Source organism: Rhamphochromis longiceps, linkage group LG23 (assembly GCF_057381845.1).
Source record: "Rhamphochromis longiceps isolate RC_006_pf linkage group LG23, R_longiceps_female_GT1.1, whole genome shotgun sequence".
Classification (NCBI taxonomy): Eukaryota; Metazoa; Chordata; class Actinopteri; order Cichliformes; family Cichlidae; genus Rhamphochromis; species Rhamphochromis longiceps.
Genome location: NC_140578.1, coordinates 37,074,394 through 37,082,423, shown reverse-complemented (window position 1 = coordinate 37,082,423; position 8,030 = coordinate 37,074,394). Strand labels below are relative to the sequence as shown.

The window sequence follows — 8,030 nt, the reverse complement described above, 5'->3', positions numbered from 1 at the left end:
TCAACTGATTCCTGGCATCTTAAATAAAATTTCCATCCATATAGAATTTTTTTCCCCCCTTACCTTCCCATTTAAAGCCAAACCACTTCAGTCAAGAGCTGTCTCCAATGACAGATAGACTGACATGCCGTGGTGTCAATCATGCCTGCAGGTGACGCTGTTTGCAGGAAGTAACAATAACAAATTAGCATCTGTCAGAGGTTGTCAGACAGAGTGCCACAGAGCTGGGTCAACAGCTGCTGGGGATGTGATTAAAGTGGCTGCCAAGTTAGCGAAAAAAAAAAAAGCCAGAGAAAATAGTGTGACTTAATTAGAAAAGCATTACCAGCGGATCACTTCCATCCTAGATGGTGACAAAACATTTCGTAGCCCAGTGACAGAATAATTATTTATTCTGTTTGAGCTACAGTGTTTGCTACAATTGCTCCATATCTGAAGAACAAAACCTAGATTTTCTACTGGGTTTCAAAGTACGCATAATCACTACTTTTATTTTTGTAAATGTTGCTCTTTTAAAAAAGAAGCTGCCTGAATCTAACTTTGTGATGAAACGTTGGACAATAGCGATGTTCCTATAACAAGTAGATGGTACCTTCCTCAATACTACACCCTTGCTTGCAAGAATACAACCTTGTCATAAATCCTTGCACTGAACTCCATACGTTCTGATAGAAAGCATACTCCATGACTTATCAGGGTCTTTGTTGAAGGTGAGGTTTATGATGACTGATGTTAGAGACCCACGCTTCGTTGGTGACTCTAAGAACCTTCTGTCTGCCTGTCACTGTGTATCTGCTCACAATCGTCTCCTTCCTTTTTTTTAGCGCCTGTGATTGGAGGTCATCAGTGGAACTGTCAGCATGCAATTTCACACAGAAAAATTGCCATTTGCACTTTGCAGACAGACAAGCAAATGGAGTGTCCTGCCATTAAATCGAGTGAGACGTTTTAGGCATGTAACTGGTAAGGGCGGCTGTTAAATGAACGTGTTTCGATTTTCACGGATCACTTTGTTTTCTCTTGAATTTTTACATGTTGAGTCTATGACTGTGTGCATGCTTTTTAGTTCAAGCTCATGGTTCATAGTTTTCATGCTGCAACATTTTTGTCACGGTTTGCGGGGCAAGCCGTGTGGATTTGTAGTAAGGACCCAAAAGGCGGCAGCTCTGGTGCAGGTGAGTGTTTATTTACAGCAGTGGGTACAAACAGCAACGGGGTGTGAACATGAAACCGAAACCTAAACTGGGTAAACTAACAACACAAACCAGGAATGACGGTGCAGGGAGGTCCGGGGAAATACATACAGGGAGACCGAGGGGAAACAACACAGACGAACCAGCGATTACTAAGACAGAAAATACAACTTAAATACACTCAGAACACAGGGAGATTACACACAGGTGGGAGACACAGCTGGGAGTGATTAACATGACGAGACCAGGGAGGCAAACTGAAAACACTCACATAAGACGCAGACCTTCACAATAAAACAGGAACACACGGGGGGAACAGGGTAAACACCAATTAGAGAACAGAACCAAAATCGCGAAGAGAAAACACAAAACGCTGGGTCAAAAGGACCCAGGATCATGACAGTACCCCCCCCCCCCCTCAAAGGCTGGCTCCAGACAGCCCAACAAGAAACAAAACAGCCAGAAAAATCAGAAAACAACCCGACCAGGGCGGGCGGCGGGGGCCCAGGAAGGAGGGCCCGAAGCAAAACAAAACCGGAGCACCAGAAGGCCAAAAGACAAAAACAAAAAACGAGCCCAAAACCAAAAGAAACGAAGCACACCAGAACACAGGAAAAAACTGAGTCCAAAACAGAAGAGTTCAGGGGGCCGACAGCACAGGAGTCCAAAACAGTTCAGGGGGCCGGCCAGGGGGCCGACAGCAGAGGAGTCCAAACAGTTCGGGGGGCCGACCGTGCGGACGGCAACGGCGGCGACGCGGACACAGTTCGGGGGGCCGACCGTGCGGACGGCAACGGCGGCGACGCGGACACAGTTCGGGGGGCCGGCCGTGCGGAAGGCAACGGCGGCCACTCAGGCGATGGCGGTCCGGACCAGGCAAGGCTGCAGAGGCTGGACCAGGCGAGGATGAAGACTCGGATGAGGCTGGACCAGGCGAGGATGAAGACTCGGATGAGGCTGGACCAGGCGAGGATGAAGACTCGGATGAGGCTGGACCAGGCGAGGATGAAGACTCGGATGAGGCTGGACCAGGCGAGGATGAAGACTCGGATGAGGCTGGACCAGGCGAGGATGAAGACTCGGATGAAGCTGGACCAGGCGAGGATGAAGACTCGGATGAAGCTGGACCAGGCGAGGATGAAGACTCGGATGAAGCTGGACCAGGCGAGGCTGAAGGCTCTGAGGCTGGACCAGACGAGGCTGATGATGATGCTGCAGCCAGCGAGGATGATGACGGTGCTGCAGCCGGCGAGGCTGATGATGATGCTGCAGCCGGCGAGGATGATGATGAAGCTGCAGCCGGCGAGGATGATGATGAAGCTGCAGCAGGTGGCTGGACGGGCTCCTCGGGCCCTCCAGCTGAGACAGGTGGCTGAACGGGCTCCTCGGGCCCCCCAGCGGAGACTGGAGACAACGGCCGGAGCGGTCCCTCGGACCCTCCAGCGGAAACAGGAAACAAAGGCCGGAGCGGTCCCTCGGACCCTCCAGCAGAAACAGGAAACAAAGGCCGGAGCGGTCCCTCGGACCCTCCAGCGGAGACACGAGACGAAGGCTGGACGGGCCCCTTGGACCCTCCAGCAGAAGCCATCACAAAGCCAGCAGGCATGGAGTCCTCTGGCAGACATGAAGGCAATGGGTGCTGTGCTGAGCACTGGCCCTGCTCAGACAGCACTGACACGGAGTTGTTCTCTGAGGGCTGCTTAATCTTCAGTTGTCCAGAATCAGCTGGGGACTGAGACCTAGCCTCTGGGGAAGCCCTGGAGTGCAGAACGGTGCCTGAAGCAGCTAAAGCGCGAGAAACTCCCTGACTGGACCTTAAATATTCTCCCTGCATGGAGTGAATGAGTGGAACCGGTACTGCTGGAGCCAGAGCTACGGGTAGCGGGGGCACTGGAGCTACTGGGGCCTGCGCTACAGGCGGCACTGGAGCTACTGGGGCCTGCGCTACAGGCGGCACTGGAGCTACTGGGGCCTGCGCTACAGGCGGCACTGGAGCTACTGGGGCCTGCGCTACAGGCGGCACTGGAGACTGAACTGAGGGTGGCACTGGAGACTGAACTGAGGGGGACACTGGAGACTGAACTGAAGGGGACACTGGAGACTGAGCTGAAGGAGGCACAGGAGACTGAGCTGAAGGAGGCACAGGAGACTGAGCTGAAGGAGGCACAGGAGACTGAGCTGAAGGAGGCACAGGAGACTGAGCTGAGAGGAGCACTGGCTGCGGGGGAGCTAACTGAGCTGAGAGTGGCTGCGGGGGAGCTAACTGAGCTGAGAGTGGCTGCGGGGGAGCTAACCGAGCTGAGAGTGGCTGCGGGGGAGCTAACTGAGCTGCCGGTAGCTGCACAGGCGATAAGCAGCTTGCGTTGACATCCGCCACACAAAACGCAGCCCCTGAATGAACAGTCATGCAGTCTGAAAATGAAAAAGAGTCCTCACTCACCACAGCCGGCGATTTAGAAGCCCGAACGTCTGGCTGTGGGGTGGCGCGCTTGCGGCGCGATCGGCGTTTCCTCCCCGCAGACGGCTCCGACAGGCCGGGCAAGATCACATCCGGCGAGTCGGGCAGTGAGGCAGGAGTGGCTGAGAGAAGGTGAGGTGTGTGCCGGAGAAAAGCCTGTATGGTCGGAGGAAGTGAATTCAGTAGCCATGGCAGGCCGGAAAAGAGACGTTGTAGCCGACCTTCCACAGCGCGGCGAAGCTCGTACGGAGGATTCTCCAGCCACAGCCCGAGGAGGATCTCCACATTGTAGCCGATGTCATCCTGGAGCTCCTCGGACGGATTGACTGCCGCTGGGTCCATGGTGGCTGGTTCGTTCTGTCACGGTTTGCGGGGCAAGCCGTGTGGATTTGTAGTAAGGACCCAAAAGGCGGCAGCTCTGGTGCAGGTGAGTGTTTATTTACAGCAGTGGGTACAAACATCAACGGGGTGTGAACATGAAACCGAAACCTAAACTGGGTAAACTAACAACACAAACCAGGAATGACGGTGCAGGGAGGTCCGGGGAAATACATACAGGGAGACCGAGGGGAAACAACACAGACGAACCAGCGATTACTAAGACAGAAAATACAACTTAAATACACTCAGAACACAGGGAGATTACACACAGGTGGGAGACACAGCTGGGAGTGATTAACATGACGAGACCAGGGAGGCAAACTGAAAACACTCACATAAGACGCAGACCTTCACAATAAAACAGGAACACACGGGGGGAACAGGGTAAACACCAATTAGAGAACAGAACCAAAATCGCGAAGAGAAAACACAAAACGCTGGGTCAAAAGGACCCAGGATCATGACAATTTTACAAATAATGAGATGTAATGAGAATAACTGAGATATAAAGTTGTCTTTCTGGCCCTAATGAATGTGTGATCAATAATGCCAAGGGTTGATTTTTAAGATTGTGTGTTTTTTTTCAGGCATGGAACTATTAATTGGTTGACAAATTACTTACAGTGGTCCATTGTGGTCAGATTTGAATATTAAGGGATGCCTTGAAAACACTGCTTGGTTGCCTACCACGATGTGGTCAAAGGTCAGTTACAGAGCAGCTTTCTTTCTCTATCAAAAATATTGTTTTTACAATATCACACACATTTTGACAATTAAGAAAACAGACGTGTTCATTACAAGCTAACAAAAGCCAATTCATATATTTTATTGGCAGAATAAGCAGTAAATCCCAATTTTGTTCATGGCAGATTGCTGCCCCTCCATAAGCCTGGTTCTGCCAAAGGTTTCTTCCTGTTAAAATGGAGTTCAAAGAGGGTAATTCGATTGTTGGGGTTTCTCTCTGTTATTGTAGGGTGTGTACCTTAAATTTAAAGCACCTTGAGGTGACTGCTGCTGTGATTTGTCCCTGGATAAATAAAACTCAATTGAATCCTTCATCAACAATGCATAGGATGAGGATAACGGTAAAGCTAACAATGAAGCAAAACTCAAGTTTGCCCTCTGAGACCTACAAGACTTAAAGTACTATACTCAGCAAAGTATACCACACTGCTTATTTGATATTGCTAAACAAAAATCTTTAAGTTTGAACCTTTCCTAAATATCCTGGATAACAAAATTTTTAAACTCTTTTCCCTGCAATTACATGGGAGCATTCAATTCAAACTTTCAGTCAAATATTCTGAATCTACAATAACTTTCATTATTGATGAAAAATCCCAGTTTCAGGAAAATGGTAATTACAGAGGGCAACTTAGTAGTGTTTTAGTTTTAGTGGGTTTTTTCCCCATTGTGCTCATTGGTCACCTGTTTGATTTAAAAGGCTAGTCATAGCTCGATAATCTGGGTTTAAATAATTAAATGCAAGGTAGATAAAGTGAACTGATATCACAGTGACTCCACTGAAGGATATGGCATGATTGTTTCCAAGATGGCGCTGCATATGGATGCCCTGGTACTTCAGTGCGTTACTTCTGTTTTGTTTTTGTGCATAATTTGTGTGTCTGAACATTCTTCGGAATATTCTTACACCAGAGAAGAGCTTCTTAACTACAGGATTGCTACACCTGTGGATTTATTTTCCAGTATTTATCGCATCTGCGACGGATTTACTACAGACTTTGATCAGGAAAGTGAGACGCCGAAGGAGAGGAAAGAGAACTGGCGCACTCGTGCGTCCAAGGAGGCGCGGACTACGAACTGCTCTTCCTGGGATCTTCCTTTCCAATGTACGCCTGTGCAAATGAGCCGGCCCCAGTTTTTTCTGGCATTTTCATCTCCTCACTGCAAGCATGTCATGTGCCTGCCTTCCTGCTTCAAGTCCTCCACCATAGTCCCTGTCCCCAAGAAGCCAAGGATCACTGGACTAAGTGACTACAGACCTGTGGTTCTGACATCTGTGGTCACTAAGTCATTTGAACACCTGGTCCTCTCCTACCTTAAGACCCCCATGCCCCCCCTCCTGGACCGCCTGCAGTTTGCATACAGAGCCAACAGGTCTGTAGACAATGCTATAAACATGGCTCTACATTTCATCCTGCCGCATCTGGACTCCCCAGGAACCTACGCCAGGATCCTGTTTGTAGACTTCAGCTGTGCCTTCAACACCATCCTTCCAGACCATTTCCAAGGCAAGCTTTCCCAGATGAATGTGCCTGATCCCATCTGCCGGTGGATCACTGACTTCCTGACGGACAGGAAGCAGCACGTGAGACTAGGAAAGAATGTCTCGGACTCCCGGACCATCAGCACCGGCTCGCCCCAAGGCTTTGTTCTTTCTCTTCTCCCTGTACACTAACTGCTGCACCTCCACCCACCAGTCTGTCAAGCTAATCAAGTTTGCAGATGACACCACCGTTATCGGACTCATCTCGGATGGGGATGAGTCTGCCTACTGGAGGGAGGTTGAACGTCTGGTGTCCTGGTGTAGCCACAACAACCTGGTGCTGAACGCTCAAAAGACAGTGGAGATTAGGGGTGGAGCCGAACCTGAATATGGTATTCGGAAAGGCACAAATAACGTGTTTTTTACGAATATTTATTTTTAAAAATATTTGTATTCGGGAACAAGGAAAAACTTTATATCAAAACGCTGAGTTTCTTTATGAGACCGCAGAACATGACTGGATGAGTGAGTGACATGTGAAGGAGGCGACTGACACGGGCTGCTCCACACATCAACAGAGACAGTTGGGCTGAGCAAAAAAAGAGTGAACTGCATCACTATTTTTGTTGAAATGATTTTTTTGTACCTTAACTGGATTACGGTTTATAACTTTCGCAAAGATCGGGAGATTATTCCATTGCGCTGCATTGTTGACGTCTGCAGTCAGCTGCTCTCATGTTCATTCTGTTTACGTAGCTCTGTTAGCTCGGTAATTTAGACAATAGGCTGTTGACAGAGTAACATTAACGTTCAGTTAAAAAAGGTTAAAACCATGCTTGTGTAGTTGTCACTCATTAACTTAGCTGAAACTCCCCACATGGATTTGGGGAACCAAATAGAAGAGTTTTACTTTTCTGCAAAAGATGTCCTTCCATTTTGTGTAATCTGATGTGGCTTGTGTGTCCATGCAATTACTGGATGTGAGTTTTTGTCTGCCTATCTGTGTGTCTCAATGCGATTGATTCAACTTTCACATTTGTTCGCTGTCATTTATTAGCAGAACCAGACTGCAGCTTCAACCTGCTGGAGGCAATGTGAGCTATTTAAAGAAATCAGAGCCACACCAAGTCTCTAAATGAAGAAGGGGCGAATGAGGGCGAGACAGAGAGGGAGGGAGGGAGGGAGGAGCAATGGGAACAGAAAGAGTGGTGCAGAGGAAAAGAAAATGACAAGGCGAGGTGGGAAAAAGCGGGGTGGGTGGATTGGGGAAGTCAGAAGTGAGATGCTCAGAGATCAGGGGAGGAGGGGCTGGTGTTGCTAAGGCTAGGTGTGGAGGTCACAGAGGGTAAGAAATGGAAATGTGGAAAGGCAAAAAACCGGAGTGGGTGACCGAGATGTGAAGGAAATAAGGAAGACATGGAAATGAAATACAAAAAATTAGACTTCTAGAAAAGGGTTCAAGGTTCAAGGTTCTTTATTTGTCACATGCATAGTTATACAAGTATAACACACAGTGAAATGTAGCCTGACACGCTCTTCGACATGTGCAAAAAATTTGGGGGGGGGGTGTAGAGGAATTATATATATATATATATATATATATATATATATATATATATATATATATATATATATAGTATATACATTGGGTGAATGTGCAGTAGTAGCAGCAAGCAGGTGAATTCTGTACATTAATATGAATAGACATCTGACTATTTTACAGGATAGACAATATAAACATATTTAAAATTAAAGGAATTGAAATGTACAT

At 48.2% G+C, this 8,030-nt stretch overlaps 1 pseudogene; it reads left to right on the top strand.

The window, feature by feature from the left end:
- The first annotated feature begins 5,880 nt into the window (after positions 1–5,880).
- Positions 5,881–6,538, top strand: LOC146642514 (uncharacterized; annotated as a pseudogene).
- The last annotated feature ends 1,492 nt before the right edge of the window (positions 6,539–8,030 follow it).